This window comes from Macaca mulatta, chromosome X (assembly GCF_049350105.2).
Source record: "Macaca mulatta isolate MMU2019108-1 chromosome X, T2T-MMU8v2.0, whole genome shotgun sequence".
NCBI classification, from domain to species: domain Eukaryota; kingdom Metazoa; phylum Chordata; class Mammalia; order Primates; family Cercopithecidae; genus Macaca; species Macaca mulatta.
In genome coordinates, this window is record NC_133426.1 from 87264700 (window position 1) to 87284732 (window position 20033).

Consider the following 20033-nt stretch of genomic DNA (forward strand, 5'->3'; position numbering starts at 1 on the left):
CTTTTCTGCCCTGCTTTTTCCCCATCTTTGTGGTTTTATCTGCCTCTGGTCTTTGATGATGGTGATGTACTGATGGGGTTTTGGTGTAGGTGTCCTTCCTGTTTGATAGTTTTCCTTCTAACAGTCAGGACCCTCAGCTGTAGGTCTGTTGGAGATTGCTTGAGGTCCACTCCAGACCCTGTTTGCCTGGGTATCAGCAGCAGAGGCTGCAGAAGATAGAATATTTCTGAACAGCGAGTGTACCTGTCTGATTCTTGCTTTGGAAGCTTCCTCTCAGGGGTGTACTCCACCCTGTGAGGTGTGGGGTGTCAGACTGCCCCTAGTGGGGGATGTCTCCCAGTTAGGCTACTCAGGGGTCAGGGACCCACTTGAGCAGGGAGTCTGTCCCTTCTCAGATCTCAACCTCCGTGTTGGGAGATCCACTGCTCTCTTCAAAGCTGTCAGACAGAGTCGTTTGCGTCTGCAGAGATTTCGGCTGCGTTATTGTTTACTGTGCCCTGTCCCCAGAGGTGGAGTCTACAGAGACAGGCAGGTTTCCTTGAGCCGCTGTGAGCTCCACCCAGTTCGAGCTTCCCAGCAGCTTTGTTTACCTACTTAAGCCTCAGCAATGGCGGGCGCCCCTCCCCCAGCCTCGCTGCTGCCTTGCCGGTAGATCACAGACTGCTGCGCTAGCAATGAGGGAGGCTCCATGGGTGTGGGACCCTCCCGGCCAGGTGTGGGATATGATCTCCTGGTGTGCCTGTTTGCTTAAAGGGCAGTATTGGGGTGGGAGTTACCCGATTTTCCAGGTGTTGTGTGTCTCAGTTCCCCTGGCTAGGAAAAGGGATTCCCTTCCCCCTTGCGCTTCCCAGGTGAGGCAATGCCTCGCCCTGCTTCAGCTCTCGCTGGTCGGGCTGCAGCAGCTGACCAGCACCGATCGTCCGGCACTCCCCAGTGAGATGAACCCAGTACCTCAGTTGAAAATGCAGTAATCACCGGTCTTCTGTGTCGCTGGCCCTGGGAGTTGGAGACTGGAGCTGTTCCTATTCGGCCATCTTGCTCCGCCCCTCCGAAAAAAGTCGAGTTAATTCTTCTTTCTGAGCGTGGGGTTTTACCTCCAGCCCAGGGCCCGGTCGGTTTCCTTCGCCGGGTCAGCTGCAGCCAGCGCGAGAGGAAAATGGTGAGCTCGGGGCAGGTGGGGCGTCGCTTCCCAATCCACTCAAGGGACTCTGCGGGGTGCGCGCGGTCCCAGCGAGCCAACCGGCCACTATTTTGTTGTAACTGTTTTTAAGTGTACAATAGGAAGTCACATTTTTTAACCATATAATTTTTGGGGATAACCATTCCCTCAAGCATTTATTCTTTGTGTTACAAACAATCCATTTACACCCTCTATTTTGAAATGTACAAGTACGTTGTTACTGACTATATTGTGCTTGCTTTGGCAGCATGTATACTAAGATTGGAATGCTACAGAGAGAATTAGTGTGGTCCCTGTGGAAAGATGACAATTAACAATTCGTGAATTGTTAAATGTTTGTAACTTAAAATCTTTTTAAAAAGTTATTATAGGCCGGGCGTGGTGGCTCAAGCCTGTAATCCCAGCACTTTGGGAGGCCGAGACGGGCGGATCACGAGGTCAGGAGATCGAGACCATCCTGGCTAACACGATGAAACCCCATCTCTACTAAAAAATACGAAAAAAAAAAAAAAAAAAAAAAACACTAGCCGGGTGAGGTGGCGGGCGCCTGTAGTCCCAGCTACTCGGGAGGCCAAGGCAGGAGAATGGCGGGAACCCGGGAGGCGGAGCTTGCAGTGAGCTGAGATCCGGCCACAGCACTCCAGCCTGGGCGACGGAGTGAGACTCCCTCTCAAAAGAATACTACTAATAAAAAAATGTTTTTATAGACTATAGTTACCCTGTTGTGCTATCAAATGGTAGGTCTTATTTATTCTAACTATTTTTTTGTACCCATTAACCATCCCCACCTTCCCATAGCTCCCAACTACCTTTCCCAGTCTCTGATAACCATCCTTGTACTATGTTTATGAGCTTAATTGTTTTGATTTTTCGATACCACAAATAAGTGAGAACATGCGTTGTTTATCTTTTTGTGTCTGGATTACGTCACTTAACATAATGATCTCCAGTTCTATTCATGTTGTTGCAAATGACAGAATCTCATTCTTTGTTATGGCTGAATAGTGCTCCATTGTGTGCTTTATGTTGACTTTATAACATCTTTGTTTATTTTTCTCTTACAGAAAGTGCTAAGTTTCCTTATAATCATGTCTATTTTTATTTTTAAAATTGGTATTGTCACTTTCAAATAGGGAGACAAATATTATCCCTCAGGCATCCATGATCCTATCTTAAGTGCTCAAATTTCAAGAACACTTTTGATTTTTGCTTTCACAAAGTTGAATCCTTAGATGTAAAATAAACTAAAATAAAATGTGGGGATATGTTTTACATCTAAAACTACCTAACATTTTCAAGAAGGTAAACTCACAAAGGATCTGTTTCTTTCTTTGTAAAAATAGAAGGGCTAGAAATAATAAAATTTATTTAGTATATTACTGCTAATGAGTTGTATGGGACTAATTATCAGATAAAAATGTTCAGCTCTCTCTAGGTTAAATTTGTATGAATAAAATTTATTAATATAAATATTTTGGAAATCGTGTGCTTAATTAGAAGTCCCTGAAGATTTGTAAATACTTCCACTTTTCACAATAGATTTTAATCTCAGGGAAAACATTGAAATAGTACTTCAAGGTTATGTTGAGTTTTCCTATGTTTATGAGTCCTGAAGGTACTTTGTCTGATGTTAGGCAACAGTATAGAGTATTATTTAAAATGTTTATTTCATCTCAATCGTACTTATTTAATGTGAACCTAGGATCTTCTAGGCCAGTGGTTCTCAACTGGGGGGTTCACATCACTTACCTATGGAATTTTATTATAATAGAGATATTTAGGTCCTATTCTCTACTTGATGTTTTACTGGATTTCTTTACTTAATATTTTATATATATTATTAGTATATTCATATTATGTTTTATATTTTATGATATATTATGAATCAGGATTACATTATATCAATTTTTTTTTCTCTGGAATAAATGTTTATCCATTTTTATTTATCAAATATAATATTCATTATATTCTTTGAAAATAGACTTAAGCATTGTCTTTGTGGACATTTTGTTTAAAACTTTTTGGTTGACTTTATTATCTCATTTTGCATACCACAGAAACAACTATATTTCCCTGTCAGTTACATTATTCATTATAATCTTTCATCACATCTCTCACTCTTGAAAACTGTCAGTAACAAATTAGCCACAGTGACTTTAAGTCACTGTTACTTACAGATAATTTTTGTTTTACTCTGATGCTTTCCTGAAAATTCTGCAATCAGCTACAGTTCAGAATTCTTGTCTTCAACCAAGTAGTATCTCAGAGCCCTGTGGAAAAGGACTGCACCAGACACTTCAAAGTGTTGACACTTCAAAGAATACTCTGGGGTACTTCTGATGACATCCTTTCAAAAATTTAAAACTATATCAGTGTGTTGAGTCAAGATTTTCAGAACTCTTTGGTTGTGAAGCAGATGGGTTCATGAGACTGCTAATCCAAGAAGCAGAGAAACAGGAATTAATTAAATGGAACTGAATAAACTAATGAAGGATGATTGCAAATCATTAGAAAAGCACTGCAAGGAAGTGGGAGAGAATGCTTAATGGATAAATATAAAAGCAGAGTTCTGTTTTAGGGACTGTGAGAAACAGGAGTTTGTGGTAGCACTGATTTTAATGCTCATATAAGTTTCTCTAGTGTCTCTGAGGGCAGGACTAAGGGATAGGAATAGTTGAATTGATCATAATCTTTTTCTAGATTAGGTTTTGATCAGGGTAGCCTCAGAAGAAAGATGAGGAGGAAAAGAAGTTGAAGTAGCTAATGAGAGAGTGGTTGACTTCATGTACTATGAAGTCTACTTTCATATATTGCCCACCTCCACATCCACCTCTGATTGTTTTGAATCAAATCTTAGAATTATATATCACCTGTAAATAGTTATTTATTTCTAAAAGATAAGAACTATATTTAACATATTTGTTAAAATTATGTTAAATATACCAAAATGCCATACAATTATCACACTTAAAAATTCATCACTCCTTGAAATAGGAACACTTCTACACTGTTGGTGGGAGTGTAAACTAGTTCAACCATTGTGGAAGACAGTGTGGCGATTCCTCAAGGATCTAGAACTAGAAGTACCATATGACCCAGCCATCCCATTACTGGGTATATACCCAAAGGATTATAAATCATCCTACTATAAAGACACATGCACACATATGTTTATTGCAGCACCATTCACAATAGCAAAGACTTGGAACCAACCCAAATGTCCATCAATGATAGACTGGATTAAGAAAATGTGGCACATATATACCATGGAATACTATGCAGCCATAAAAAAGGATGAGTTCATGTCCTTTGTAGTGACATGGATGAAGCTAGAAACCATCATCCTGAGCAAAGTATTGCAGGAACAGAAAACCAAACACTGCATGTTCTCACTCACAGGTGGGAATTGAACAATGAGAACACTTGGACACAGGGCGGGGAACATCACACACCGGGGCCTGTCATTGGATGGGGGAATGGGGGAGGGATAGCATTACAAGGAATACCTAAGGTAAATGACGAGTTGACGGTTGCAGCGAACCAACATGGCACGTGTATACATATGTGACAAACCTGCACGTTGTGCACATGCACCCTAGAACTTAAAGTATAATAAAAAATTCATCACTCCTTAAAATTACCAAATATCCAAAGTTGAATTTCCAGTTATATCATAAATATTATAATATTCTTTTAGCAGCTGTTTGTTTGAATCAGGATCCAAATAAGGTACCAACATTAGGACTGGTTGGTAAGCTCTTGTCTGTTTTAATTTGTAAATTTCTTCTCCATTTTTCTCTTTTGTAATGTATTTATTGAAGAAACTAGGTAATTTGTCTTATAAAATTTTCCAAGGTCTGAATTTTGATGATTGCATCTCAGAGGTACCATTTACATTTCACTGCCCCCTGCATTGCCCCAAAATAGGTAGTTGGATCCAAAGGCCTGATCAGATTCATGTATGACTTTTTTCAGGAGGGGTAGGAATACTTCATTAGATGGTGTTGTATTCTTCCATCAGGGGCCTATTATATGTGGGGCTGTTTCTTTTTGAGATGTTTGTAGCAGTTGATGTAAAATGTGTAGATGCATTAATTAATTTGGGTTGCAAAATGGTAATATCCTAATTGTAACATTCCTTCTTATTTATCTGGACTGCTTCTATAAAGGGAAACTTCACCTGATCAACTATTTAGTTGCCATAAGATACATATTATATTCAGGAGAGGCAAGGCAAGTGTTGAGTTTTTTCCTTTACCAAGTTTCAAAATGGTGTTTTTCACTAGCAGCTTCCAATGGTGACCAGTTTATTTACTTAAACCTTCATTATGTTTAGAATGATTGATATGTTTCAGTCCCTGCAGTTATTATCTTTACGGGTGATCAAATTGTTCCTCTTTGACCTGTAGTAGTCTGTTCAAGTTGACTCCTGAGTTTTTTGACCTGGCCCCCAGTAGTCTAATAATAGCTTCTTTATTTCTGATATGACAAGGTGTTCTAGGCTCATCTTGTACATTTTCTGCCCCAAACCTTGAATTTCAGCAAGTAACGCTGCTTCATTTTAGAGGGAATGGTTTTTTCAAGACCACAATCAGGGTACTAGGAGTGCTCTTTGTTTCTGGGATGATCATTATTTTTAGGTATTTTCAGTTGACAGAGTTAAGAACTTATTTAAAAGATAAAATACTTTATGAGTTCATAATGACACTTAAAATTCAAATCCCAGAACACAAGTTTTAAATTAACCTCTTTGATCTTACATCTGTGTCTGTTTTCTCCAATGTTGTGCATCTCAATTCTCAGTCACCAGGAATGATATAAATAAGCACTGTGTGAATTTCTTTGTCTGTGACTGCATTGTTCGTTTCTCTAGTCCCTTTATAAAGGGAGGTTATTCTTCCCATTGTTAAAAGCACTTTTATATGTTAGACACGTTAACTTTTTGTTGAAAACTGTTTTTCCAATTTTGCCATTATTTCTTCTTTGCTTATGGAGCATCTTTTGTCATGCAAATTAAAGATATATAATAAAATTTATCTATCTTTTCTCTTTTTGCTTTTAGATTTCAAGTCATAGTTAGGAAAGTTTTTCCTATTCCTATGTTATAATGCAATTTACCCAAATATCTTTTCGTATATGTATGTTTTCATTTTTTACACTGAAATATTTTTATCTATGTAAAGTTTGCCTTTTTGTATGGTTTGAGGAATAGATACAATGTTTTCTTTCCCCCATGTGGCTTTTTAGTTATTCTTATGCCAATTATTAAGAGGTTTGTATTTTCTTTACTGACTTAAACTGCAGCCTGAATCGAAAGCTGTAGGTGCCCTGTCTATACCCTTTTACCCTTATCACTTCAGTGCATGTCTACAGGACTTCCAATTACCATCAGCTTCCTTTCTTTACCTGAGGTGTTTTCTCTTGCTACCAGAACCTGCTTTGCACATACATGGTGGGCTAGAACACTAGCACACCAGTAAAGCAGCCTATAACTAATGACTAATAAAAGTTGATTACAAAATAAGCCTTAGGAGGGATAACCATGAGGCATGTGTTCTGCCCAGAATAACTAGCAGAAGTAAGCTCTAAATACACAAAGAGATAACTTGCTTGATGACAAACCCTTTATTGGCTACCTTTTTTGTTTGTTTGTTTCAATTCCCCACTCTCTTATTGGTATTTCCTAGGATCACTACACAAATAAACTGTACTCTAAATCCCCATTTCAGGAGCTCCTTCTGAGGAAACCCAAACTAAGACACCTACTTTATCATATACTATATTTGCATATTGTAATCAAATTTTATACTATTTTCCATTAGTCTGTATGTTTATTTATGCACCAATACAATATTGTTTTAGTTATAGAGGCTTTGTAATGAATGTTAAAATCAGGCACTAACAGCTTCTCCTTGCTCTTTTGTCTCAGGGTTTCTCTAGTTATGCTTCAATTGTTTGTTTTTTTCTGTGAACTTTGTTTACTTTCTCTAGCTTCAGGAAAAAAAGAACTAACAGCATTAGATTGAGAATGCATTAAATTAATGATTTTCAAGTAATTGAATTATTATGATTTTCTTTCTTCCTAACCGTATTAGTCAGCTTGGGCTGCTATAACAAAATACCAGACACTGAGTGGCTTAAACAACAGACATGTATTTCTCACAGTTCTGGAGACTGGGAAGTCTAAAATCAAAGTGGCAGCTGATTCAGTTACTAGTGAGGGCCATCTTCCTGATCTGCAGGAACTGCCTTCTCTGTGTGTTCTCATTTGGTGTAGGGAGTTTCCTCTTCTTATAAAGCTGCTGCTCATTCCATCATGAGGGCTCTACCATTATGATCCTATGGTACTCTAATTACTTCCCAAAGACCCCATCTCTAAAAACCATTACATTTGGGATTTGGACTTTGACTATGAATTTTGGGGGAAGACAATTTAGTCCATAGCATTCTGCCCCTAGTCTTCCAAAATTTACATTTATGTCTTTCTCACATGCAAAATGCATTCATTCCATCCTAACAATCCCAGAAGTCTTAACTCATTCCTGTATCAGCTCTAAAGTCCAAAGTCTCATCTAAATATCATCTAAATCAGTTATGGGTAAAATTTAAGGTACAAGGGATTCTGAGGCATAATTTCCCTCTAGCTGTGAGCCTGCAAAACTAAACAATTTATGTGCTTTCAAAATGAGTAGTGAGGCAGGCATGGGATAGACATTCCCATTTCAAAGGGAGATGTGGGAAGAAAGAAAGGCATGTTGGGTTCCAAGCAAGCCCAAAATTTAACAGTGTAAGTTCTATTAGATCTTAAGGCTTGAGAGTAATCCTCCCTGGTTGAATGTTTTGCCTTCCAGACTCACCAGGGCTGTAGTCCTGCTTACCAGGCTCTGCTCAGTAGAGGTCATGCTCCCAAGGTTCTGGGTTACCACAACCCCAAGGCTCCACAAGGTGGTCCTGACCCCAGATTTATCTCGGTTGTCAAACTTACTTGAACAAAATTACGCAAAGTAGTTACATGATTTAAAAAGAGTTCCTTTGTTTTAGTTTATTTCCCCTTTGTAATTTCTAATTTTGTGTATTTGAGCTTTCTCTCTTTCATATTTGATTTGATTAACTGTGTCATGTGCTAGCATATTTTGTGACTTTCTAAAAAGAATTACATTTAGGATTTATTTATTATTTCTACCATTTTAATTCTAACTCATTGATTTCTGCTTTACATTAGTTAAGTTTTTCCATTTCCTCTTAGTTTAGTTTGTTGTTGTTTTCTAGCTTTCCTTTTAACTTTTATTTCCGATTTAGTGGTACATGTACGTTTGTTATATAGGTAAATTGTATGTTCCGGGGGTTTGATGTACAAATTATTGCATCACTCAGGTAATCAGCAGAGTACCTGATAAGTAGTTTTTCAATCATCTCTCCTCTCACTCTCCACCCTCAAGTAGGCCCATGTCTGTTGTTGCCTTCTTTATGTAAATATGTACTGAATGTTAAGCTCCCCCTAGTAAGTGAGAACATGAAGTATTTTGTTTTCTGTTTCTGCATTAGTTCACTTAGGATAATGGACTCCAGCTCCATCCATGTTGCTGTAACAGAAATGATCTCATCTTTTTTATGGCTGCATAGTATTCTATAATGTATGTGTACCACATTTTCTTCATCTAGTCTACCACTGATGGACACTTAGGCTGATTCCATGTCTTTGCTATTGCGAATAGTGCTGCAATGAACATAAGCGTACATTTGTCTTTGTGGTAGGACAATTTATATTCCTTTGGGTATATACCCAATAATTGAATTGTGGGGTTTAATAATAATTATGTTTTAAGTTCTTTGAGAAATCGCCAAACTGCTTTCCACAGTAGCTGAACTCATTTACATTTCCACCAGAAGTGTATAAGCTTTTGGAATCTGAGTGCTCCTGTGTTTGGTGTGTATATATTTAGGCTAGTTAGGTCTTCTTGTTATGTAATGTCTTTCTTTGTATTCTTTGATCTTTGCTGATTTAAAGTCTGTTTTGTCTCAAATTAGAATAGCAACCCCTGCTTTTTTCTGTTTTCCATTTTCTTGTTGGATTTTTCTTCATCCCTTTACTTTGAGCCTATGGGTGTCATTGCATGTATGATGGGTCTCTTGAAGACACCATACTGTTGGTTCTTGCTTCTTTATCCAGCTTGCTACTCTGTGCCTTTCATTTGGGACTTTTAGATCATTTACATTCAAAGTTAGCATAGATATATGTGAATTGATCCTGCCAGTCTATTTTTAGCTGGTTATTATGCATACTTGTTTGTGTGACTGCCTTATAGTTTCAATGAACTATGTACTTAAGTATATTTTTGTAGTGGCTAGAAACAGCCTTTCTTTTCTGTATTTAGCACTTCCTTCAGGACCTCTTGTAAAGTATGTCTGGTGGTAACAAATTTCCTTAATATTTGTTTGCCTAGAAATGATTTTGTTTCTCCTTCACTTATAAATCTTAGTTTGGTGGATATAAGATCCTTGATTGAAAGTTGTTTTCTTTAAGAATACAGAATATAAGATTCTAATCTCTTCTGGTTTATAGTGTTTCTACTGAAAAGTCTGCTGTTAGCGTGAGAAGTTTCCTTTGTAGTAGGCCTTCCCCTTCTTTCTAGCTGCCTTTAACAGTTTTTCTTTCATTTTGTCCTTAGAGAATCTGTTTACTGTTACTATGTGTCTTGGGAATGGTCTTCTTATGTAGTATTTCACAGGAATCTCTGCATTTCCTGAATTTAAGTGTTGTCCTCTCTAATGAGGTTGGAGAAGATTTCATGAACGATATCCTGAAATATGTTTTTCAAGTTGCTTGCTTTCTCTCCCCCTCTTTCAGGGACACCAATGAGTCATAGAAATGGTCATGTTACACAGTCTCATATTTCTCAGAGGTTTTATACATTCTTCTTTATTTTTCTTTATTTTTGTCTAAGTTATTTCAGAAAGCAGGTCTTTGAACTCTGAGATACTTTCCTTGCATTTGCTGATTCTGCTATTAATACTTGTGATTGTATTCTGAAATTCTTGAAGTGAGTTTTTAAGCTCTATGGGATGAGTTTGGTTCGTTCTTAAAACAACCATTTTGCCTTTTATCTGCTATATTATTTTACTGTATTCCTTAGAATTATTGGTTTGGGTTTTGACTTTATCCTGAATCTTGATAATCTTTGTTTCTATTTATATTCTTACTATTATTTGTGTCATTTCAGCTTGGTTAAGAACCATCGTTGGGTTACTAGTGCAGTTATTTGGATTTAAGAAGACACTCTGGCTTCTTGAATTGCCAGTGTTCTCACACTAGTACTTTCTCATTTTTGTGGGCTAATGTTCCTTCAGTCTTTGAAGTTGCTGTGCTTTTTTTTTTTTTTTTTTTTTTTTTTTTTTTTTTAATCTTGTTTGGTGTCCTTGGACGTTTGATTGTGGTATAAGATATGTTTAGTCAACTGGCTTCATTCATGCAAGATTTTAGGGAACGAAGGCTCAGCTCAGAACTCCTGGGCTGTGTGCTCTAACTCTGGAGGCCTGGTATTGGGATACCAGCTTTGTTCTCTGGCTCTTCAGGTTAGTGGCCTGCTGCACTGGCGGGGCCAAGGTGTTCCTGGACTGCTGGTTACAATGCTCTCATGGGTGGTATCAACCAAAATGCTTAATTGGGCAGTGCCAGTGGGATCTGTGCTCATATGCATGTGCCAGCAAGGGCAATGTGGTAGGGTGCATGCTTGTCATCTGTGCTGGTGGGTACGGTGGTGCTGGCCTCCATGTGGGCATTCACAGTGATGGCAGTGGTGGTTCAACACATGGTGGGTAGGGGCCCTAGCATAGTGCATGTGTTCACCCTGGTGATGGTGTCATCTTGGTGTAGGGAGCTAGTGGGTTCAGGTTTGGTGCTCTCCATGCACTCATTCATGCTGGTGGCAGTGGTGGTACAGGGTGGGGTGAAGGGCCCCTGGGTTCCGTGTGCAGATTCATACTAGTAGCAGTGTCAGTGTGGGGGTGAGGCACTGATGGTCATGGGGTTGGAGCTCTCCAGTAGTCAGGCACACTCTGCCAGCACAGGAGCTATAATGCAGGCCCTCAGGAGGCGCCCAGGCTGGGTATCCGAGGCTGCACTGCAAGCAACCTTGCTCAGGCTGGGGCCTTAAGAGAGGCCAGCAGTCAGGGTTGTGCACAGGTTGGACCTACCACATCTCATGTACAAGATTTTCCTGCTTTGTTCAAGCCCAACAGTTCCCCTGATGCTAAAGTCTCTGAGGGGAACAAGACTAGTTTTAGGGGATGGGCGTCCCTAGCCATGCTCCACTACGGATGCTCCCACACCAAGACCCTTGGATTCTACATCAGCTGGAGTTCTGCCCCTACCACCTCCTTAAGTGAATCTTCCTGCCAGCTCTAGTGTCTGTGGGGGTTGTGGGATCTCCGGCTGTCAAGATTCTAGATATCCGTGGGGAGAATCTGTCATTTCTTGCCTGCTCAACTCACCCCTTCCCCAGGAGTCACTGAGGGCCAGGAATGAGTCCTGATGTGTTCTAGCCCCATGCAGGATTTCTAGCTTCTTCCCCCTTTAGACCAACACCTGTGTCTTTCTTTCATCCACTTTTAATGTCTTCCCTCCAAAGGTCTGCTTAGGATGTGCCAGTCTTTCTGTTGTTCTTCCAGATGTTTCTCCTGGTTGTATCTAGTCAGCTACCTTGTGTCTCTTTTCTATCTTTTTGAAATGTGTTTAATTAATTTATTTTTAATTTTTATTGATGTTGGTGTTTTTATATAGGTATTTAATATTATAAAATTTCATCTGATATCTGGTTAGCCATATAACGTAAGGTTTGATATTTCATGTTTTCTTTATTATTATTTTTAATACGTCATTTTACTTTCTATTTCCCACTTGACTAAAAGGTTGTTCAGCACTATGTTTTGTCTTAATTTTCTAGGTAGAAAAACCATTTTTTGGTGGTGGGAGGACTGTTAATTTCTTGTTTTATTGCATTATAGTCAAAGAATGCAGTTTGTATAATATTTATTCTTAGACATTTATTGAGATTTTCTTTGGGGCTAAAATATGGGTAGTTTTGTGAATGACTTATGGTCATTTAAAAAGAAAGTAGTTTTTATGAGTGTGGTTTATGAGTTGAAGTTATATTACATATATTTTATTGGTTATCCTGTTTAGTTCTGTATTGTTACTATATTTTCCACTTGATTTGTACTGAACAGAATGAGGTGTGTTAAAGTCCTCTATTATTAATTCTTATTTCTGTTACTTCCTGTATCCCTTATAGTTTCTGTTTTATTAAATTGTTGCTCTTATTGTGTATACAAATAATAATAGTAGTAACAATAAAGATAACTATCATAACATTGTGAATTTTAGTTAGATTTTAAAGCATCCTTGTTCTTTTTGAGGCTTTTCGTTCTGAATTAGGTATCAAAATTGTGAGTCTTGCTTTGTTGTTATTTTATTTCTATTTACCTGATATTATTCTATATGTCCTTATTTGTTGTTTTCTGCCTTTCCCTTTCTATCCTTTCCTTGTGGTGTTCCAGTTTGGTGTATATAGATTGAAATAATCCTACAGCTCACTGATACTCTGTTCATTTTTAAAAGTTTTTTTCTCTATGTTTTATTTTTATAGTTTCTATAGCTGTGTAATTAAGGTTTTACTGGGTTTCCCTCCCTGCACTTCAGCTTGGAAACACTGAAGGCTGTATGCTGTATTCGTCAAAACTCCCAGAACTCTATACCATAAACAAATAACTCTTTTGTATATAAATTTTAGGGGAAATTATAGGACTCATCTTATTTGTTTTCCTTCTCTGAGGAATCATGGTCTTTTGTTGCCTGATGCCTCAAATCTTGGAAACTATTGTTTAATACACTCTGATTATCGATTTAGTGTTTCATGTAGGAGAGTAAATCTCCTTTCTGTTACTTCATCTTGGCCCACAATGGAAATTCTCTATGTACATTTCAAAATCAACTTGATGGTATCTGCAAAACCATGCTGGAATTTTGATCAATTGCATTGACTCTAAAGATCAGTTTGGGAAAATTGACATCTTACCACCAGTATTGAGTCTCCCAATGTATAAACTTCTTAAAGCTACTGACCATAAAAAAGTAACACAGGGAAAAGTTTTGGTAGGTTATTAACTGTTCAGTACCTTGGCTATGGTGGTGGTTCCATGATTCTCTGCATTTGTCACAGCTCGTAGAAAAATATACCAAAAAGAAAAAAAGTCTATGTCAATTTAAAAAAAAAAAAAAACCTCTCTGGTGTCTCTGGTGAACACTTGTTTCAGCAGACCATCAATACAGTTAGGTTCATACTGTAAGTTCTGTCTCACACATTTTGGAAAGTGGTGTCAACATTCAGTTTAGTAATAAAAGCTTTTGCTTATGCCAATTTGGGTTTCTATCACATTTGTCCAGCTTTGAAATAACCCCAGACTTTTTGCAGGTTTATAAACAGTATTAGAAGATCCTCCCTTCAGCTCTCTCCCCTCCCACTCTCTTCAGACTGAAGGATTTTCTTTTCCTGGTTCTCTGGCCAGAAAGACATTATTTCTCTCAGAGTTTTAGCTTCCTGAGATGCTGTTGGGCTGTTCTGCAAATGGGGCTCCCCACATGAGTCAAAGTTACAAGATAAAAGCAAAAAAAAAAAAAAAAAAAAGAAAAGAAAAAGGAATGACTCCCTATGTATGGATTATTTATTCACTTTGACACTTCCCAGTCTGCCTGCTTTTGTTTACTTTCCAGGGTCTTCATAGAGTTGCTTTTTGTTGTTGTTTCAAATTGTTTACTTATAGTCAGCAGGTGAAACAGGATGTATTGGGCTTATGTTTAAAAATTCTTCTTTGTGACTCCTTTCATGTGAATGTAGGATTTTATTTGCCATCTCCTATATATGTCACTTTCTCTTAAATATTTCTTGTCCCTTTTTTACTCAGAAGTTGTTTACTTAGCTTCTGACTTTCTCTTTAAAAACTAGAGTTCTTCAATGAGAACACATGGACACAGGGAAGGGAACATCACACACCACGGCCTGTTGGGGGTGGGGGCTAGAGGAGGGATAGCATTGGGAGAAATACCAAATGTAGATGATGGATTGAAGGGTGCAGCAAACCACATGGCATGTGTATACCTATGTAACAAACCTACATGTTCTGCACATGTATCCCAGAACTGAAGGTATAATAAAAAAAGGAAAAAAAAACAAAAACAAAAATAAACTGGAGTTCTTCTAATGCTTATAGATTTAATGTTTTTTTTTTATAGTATTAAGAACCCTCTGACTTTTCAAAGCCTGTAGTTATTTGAAACAGTATGCAGAAAATTACATAGGTCATAAAGCACTGACTTTTATATAAGGCAAGAATGTATTAAGAATTATGTTATTTGATATAAGAATCAGTGATGTATTCACTACGATTTTCCTAAAGTTAAACTGTGCATCTAAGCCACATAAGTGCTTAGTAAGTTATGATGGCACTGAAATAAATATTTAAGATTATTTTTACCCTGAAAACACAGTGATTTCTAATTTTCATTGAAAACTTAAAAATCGGTAAGGTAAAAATCTTCCTCCTCTTTACCTTCTATTTCTCAATATCACTTATGTGTTTCTTCTAATTTTGAATTGATTTTTGAAATACTTTTGATTAATTTATAATTCCTTTCTGAGTTTTATTGTCTCCTTTTTCTGAGTTCTCTGTCTTATTTGTATTTTATATTTTCCATAATTTCCTAAATGTATTTTAGCTTATCTTGAAATATTAGATTATAATTTTAATCTATTTTGTGGGAATGCCTTTCTGATATACTTTTTTTCTGTCAGTTCTTATTCTGTTTTTCATATTCACTCTTTATTTCTCTCTAACTATCTTGTATGAGATTCAACCACAATACTTTTCTGTTGCTTGTTTTAACATGCCATTGTTTTTTGAGCTTTCGATAGGAAGGGTGGGTAACAAGAGCTTTTCTAGCTTCATAGCTGTAGAGTTCCTTCTGTTGTTTTCACAAAATTATTTTCAAAAATGGCCCTTTCTTTGAAAGCTTCTGCTTCATTAGCCCCAATTTAGTTTAGACTTTCTCTCTTTTGTTCAATTTGGAGATTCTTCTGTCTTTGGAATATCTCCTGGTCAATTTTGGGGATTTTACTCAATGTGGGCCTTGTCCTGGATGGGAGTTTCAGATGATTACTTTCAAGAATTGTTAGGGCGCAGACTGTTTCAACTCCTTTAACCTTTTTATGGATCACTTAACTCACCTGAAAATTGGAAGCATTCCCAGTCTCAGCTGCTCTTCTCAAATTAGTTTACTAAAATTTCCAGTGAGTAACCGTTTGCTGCTTTGGGGCTTTCTGGTTCTCATACGTGTTAGCTGCTGTGTCACTTCCTGCTATGGTTTGGACATTTGACCCTCCGAACCTCATGTGGAGATTTGATTCCCAATATTGGAGGTAAGACCGAATGGGAGTGTTTGGGTCATGAAGGCAAATCCCACCTAAATAGATTAAAGGACCTCAGGGTTGAAGGGAAACCAGATGAGTCAGTTTTTGCCCTATTAATTTCTTTGAGAGCTGGTTGTTAAAAAGTGCCTGGCATCCTCCCTCCCTTCTCTTGCTCTCACTTCCCACCACGTGATCTCTACACACCTGCTCCTCTTTGCCTTCCACCACGAGTGGAAGCAGCCTGAGGCTCTCATCAGATGCCAGGACCATATTTCTTGTACAATCTGCAAAATCATGAGCCAAATAAACTTATTTTCATTATAAATTACTCAGTTTTAGGTCTTCCTTTATATCAACACAAACAGACTATTAGTTCCTGGGAGAGCTGATTTTTAAAAAGAACCTGATCACTCCCTCCTGTCTCTCTCACTTCTGTTAAAAGAAAACTTCAGACAAGTTAAAATTAATGGAGTTTAATTGAGTGAAGAAAAGAAACAATCACAAATCAGGCAGCCTCCAGAATCACAGCAGATTCAGAGCGATTCCAGGGTGTCTCGTGGTCAGAACAAATTTATAGACAAAAAAGTAAAGTGATGTATAGAAATCAGAAGTGAGGTACAGAAATAGTGAGATTGGTTACAGCTCGGCATTTGCCCTACTTGAACGCAGTTTAAACACTCAGCAGTCTATGAGTGATTGAAGCATGGCCACTGGGATTGGCCAACACTCAGCTATTATAACAGATCCATACTGTTAGTTAAGTTTTCAATTTTGTCTGCTTATAAGCTGGGTTACGGTTCATCCACGAGCACTCAAATACAGAAGTATGGAGCCCTTCTCAGGCCATATTTAGTTCCCTTTAACAATTCCCTGCTTTTGGTCAATTTATACAGATTGACCAAAAGTTTAGGCATTGACGCCACTCTCTGCCACCATCATAAAGACTCATTTGGTCTCAGTGCGGAATTCACTAGTCTTCTTTAGTTTCAGTTTGGAGTCTCACAAGTCTTCTTTCGTGTTAATATGAAATTCACAAGTTGCAGCTTTGTACCAGCTAAATGATTCTTTATGTTCTTGCTGATCCAGTTGGAGTGAGACCATCCAACTCTCAATGGATGGCTGTATACAAAACATTTCAGACTTGAGAGGATACAGCGTGACGGGGTACTATCATTATGACTATCAAGAGGATACTATCAAAATGCCAAGGCGTACTCCTTAATAAGAGTTCTTATGAAACAAACCTAACCAAATTAGCCAAGTTAAGGTTCAGACAATATAGGCAATTTATCAGTATTGGGGTCTAATTTGTCAGAGTCTTTGTTTGGCGTATGATAGTGATTAAGGACCATAGTTCGCTGTAAAGTAGCTTGACTTAAAGAGGTACTCATTTTCATTGTTACCCTGGTAATACAAGTTGTAATAACTTGGAAACCTACTAGAAAAAATACAAAGATCAGAAACCCTTGGAAAACACATGCTTGCCATCCACCACTTAGGATGCCTGCAAACCAACTGTTGGTTGCTCCTATAAACACATCATGGGTTCCTTTCTCTGGAGAGATTTTTTAAATGTATTTGGTGGCCAGTGTCTAAGGAAACAGCAGTATCAGCCACCATTTTAATTAACCTTTCTGTAGTAACAAAATCAGGGGAGAGATAAGTACAACATTCAGTTTGGTTTAACACCAAACATAGGCCTCCAGCTTGAGCAAAAAGAAGATCTAAAGCTGCATGATGTTTCATTAAGTGTTTTTGTTGAATATGTATGTTGTCATCTACCTTTCTGAGAGTAACTTCTACCCATCTGAAATCCTGGGAGGTTTAATTGGTTACAAAAATCCAAGATTTTCCCCAATTTACAAATTAGCTTTAAATTCTACACAACTGGTACCCCACTACCACCAAGAGTAACCCCCAGGAACCCCACTGGAATCTTTCCTCAGTAGAAACTAGCTTATCCTTGTCTATTTCAAGACTAGTGCTAATTTCAGTTATTGATTGTTTTGGCCTCTTATTATAAGGGCTACCATGAGAATTTTCAGGGGAAAATATTCAAAAGGCAGGAGCAACCCAGGCCAAATAACATGAACCAAATCAATGAGGAGGCAGAATAGAATATGCGGATTCTCCAGATACCCAATATAGGCCCTCAGGGGTTGGAAAATAGGGTCATCTAGTTGCATTTGAGCAGGAATCATTCAGGTATGTTCGACCATAAATCTGCATAGTTCCTAAACAATACTTAGTGGGAAATTTACTTTCTGTTGCCCTTTATAGCAGGTTCTAAGAGTGTATAACCACATCTAGTAAAAAGAGACCCAACTGGATTTAATCCGGTTACATTATACAAGCAATCACTTGTACCAACATAAATAATTCCCAAATCTTGAGTGCATGATGCCTGGAAGCACAATATATCTTTTGCAGACATCACTTGTATTGTTTTTTTTTTATATTTGGTAATGATCAAGTTATCAATTGAAAAAGTTAAAGTATCGTTTTTAGTGAGTGTAGGAAAGCAAGTAGCAGTGATGTTTAGAATATCAAGAATAAATTTCCATTGTTCCCTTGGAGTTTCAGGGTGATTCTCATTGGGAATGCAGAGGGGCCTTTGCACCAGGGGAATCATTTCCTGATTTTCTGGCGTTAGCCCACAAACCCAACAATTACTCTGGTTTTGTGCTAGAGCATAAGCTTGAGCTAAAGCCATCCACTGATTATGATCCCATGGATTTTCCTATAGGGAAAAGGAAAGGATTAGGGCAAAAAATGAGGAAAACAGAAAAACACATAAGGCTTTCATGATGGTAGAGAAGTGTTGATCTGTGATCTTGATCTTGGGAAAGCTGTCTACAATTAGGATGCTGTCTGCTTCTTGGGAGAGATTTTCCTGGTCAGTTTTACCTTAAAGTCTTCAACAGATGTGCAGTTCCAGGAGTCTGAAGGGGCCCTTTTGAGTTGTGAGATGTGGACTCAAGGCTCAAGGCCCTGAAGCTTCGCTGCAGTATGGGTGGTGAGAAGAACCTGGTATGGTCCCTTCCAACCAGGATCAAGAGTAGTCTTCCTCTGATGTCATTTCCAGAAGACCCAGTTTCCTAGTTCCAGACCATGGAATGTTTACCTCAGTTGGTGGATCTCAAAAAGCTTCCTTTACCTGGCAGAAGTATACTTTGGCATAATATATTAAAGCTTTGCTGTATTTAGTCATATCAGAGTTTAAGAGAGCACAAGAAGCATGAGGTGCTATTATCGGGGACATAGGCCTTCCAGTGACTATTTCATGAGGGGTCAATTTATGTTTTCTAATGGGAGTGGATATTATTGCCATTAAAGCCAAATGTAGTACCTTTGTCCAGGGCAACCCAATTGATTAAGTTAACTTTGCCAATTTCAGTTTTATATGCCATTTGTTCTTTCAACCTTTCCTGAAGACTGAGAGCAATAGGGATAATGGTAATGCCACTGTGTCAGTAACATCTTATTTAACTGCTTTATAACTTGCCCAGTAAAATGAGTCCCTCTATCATTGGAGATTTTGAGAAGGATCCCCCATAAAGGAAAAATATTTTCAAAATTATTAATTTTGTAGTTGCAGTCACAGCATCAGCTTTCCTACATGGGAAGGCCTCTATCCAACCAGAAAACATGAAAACTATTACAAGAACATACTGATACCCCATTGAGGGTGGCAACTGAATGAAGTCCATCTGTAAATGCTCAAGTGGTCCATTAAGTGGTGGAAATATACAACCAAAGTTTTGATTGTTTTTCCAGGATTATGAGTTTGACAAGTCAAACATAGAGTATAAACCATTTTGGCAATTTTAGAACAGTCACTCCATCAGTTTTTTTCATAATTTGGATCATTTTGTCTGTTTCATGATGAGTTGTGGAGTGCAGAGCTTTCAATGATGGAAGCTTCAAAGACTCAGGAGGGACCAGGCAGCTGTCTGGGCCTTCTGTGAGTCTTCGCGTCACATTAAATTGACATTCTTTTAGATACCAACTTTGTTTTTCCAAATCATGTGCGTTGCACTGTTTATTAAATAGGTCATCATAAGGAACTTGGCTGGGGTTAATCTTATGGAATTTATTCAGATCGCATATTTTGACAGTTTCAGCACTAGCTGATTTAGCATAAAAATATGCTAAAGCATTTCCCTGATATTTAGGTTCAGTTCTACACGTATGAGCTTCAATCTTAATAACAGCAATCTGCAATGGTAACAGGATAGCAGAAAGGAGCTTATTTACTTGGACTCCATTTTTGATGGGGGTCCCACTAGTGGTAAGAAACCCTCGTAGTTTCCGTATCATGCCAAAATAATGTACTACTCCTAAAGCGTATCTACTATCTGTATAAATATTTAATGACTTGTCGTTAGCTA

The 20033-nt window shown here is 38.0% G+C and overlaps 1 non-coding gene across 1 annotated transcript; it reads left to right on the top strand.

Annotated features, from left to right (window-relative positions):
- Positions 1-1411: 1411 nt before the first annotated feature.
- Positions 1412-1520, top strand: LOC114675190 (U6 spliceosomal RNA). The gene has a single exon (XR_003726285.2). It is a non-coding gene; the product is annotated as a U6 spliceosomal RNA (small nuclear RNA).
- Positions 1521-20033: the final 18513 nt, after the last annotated feature.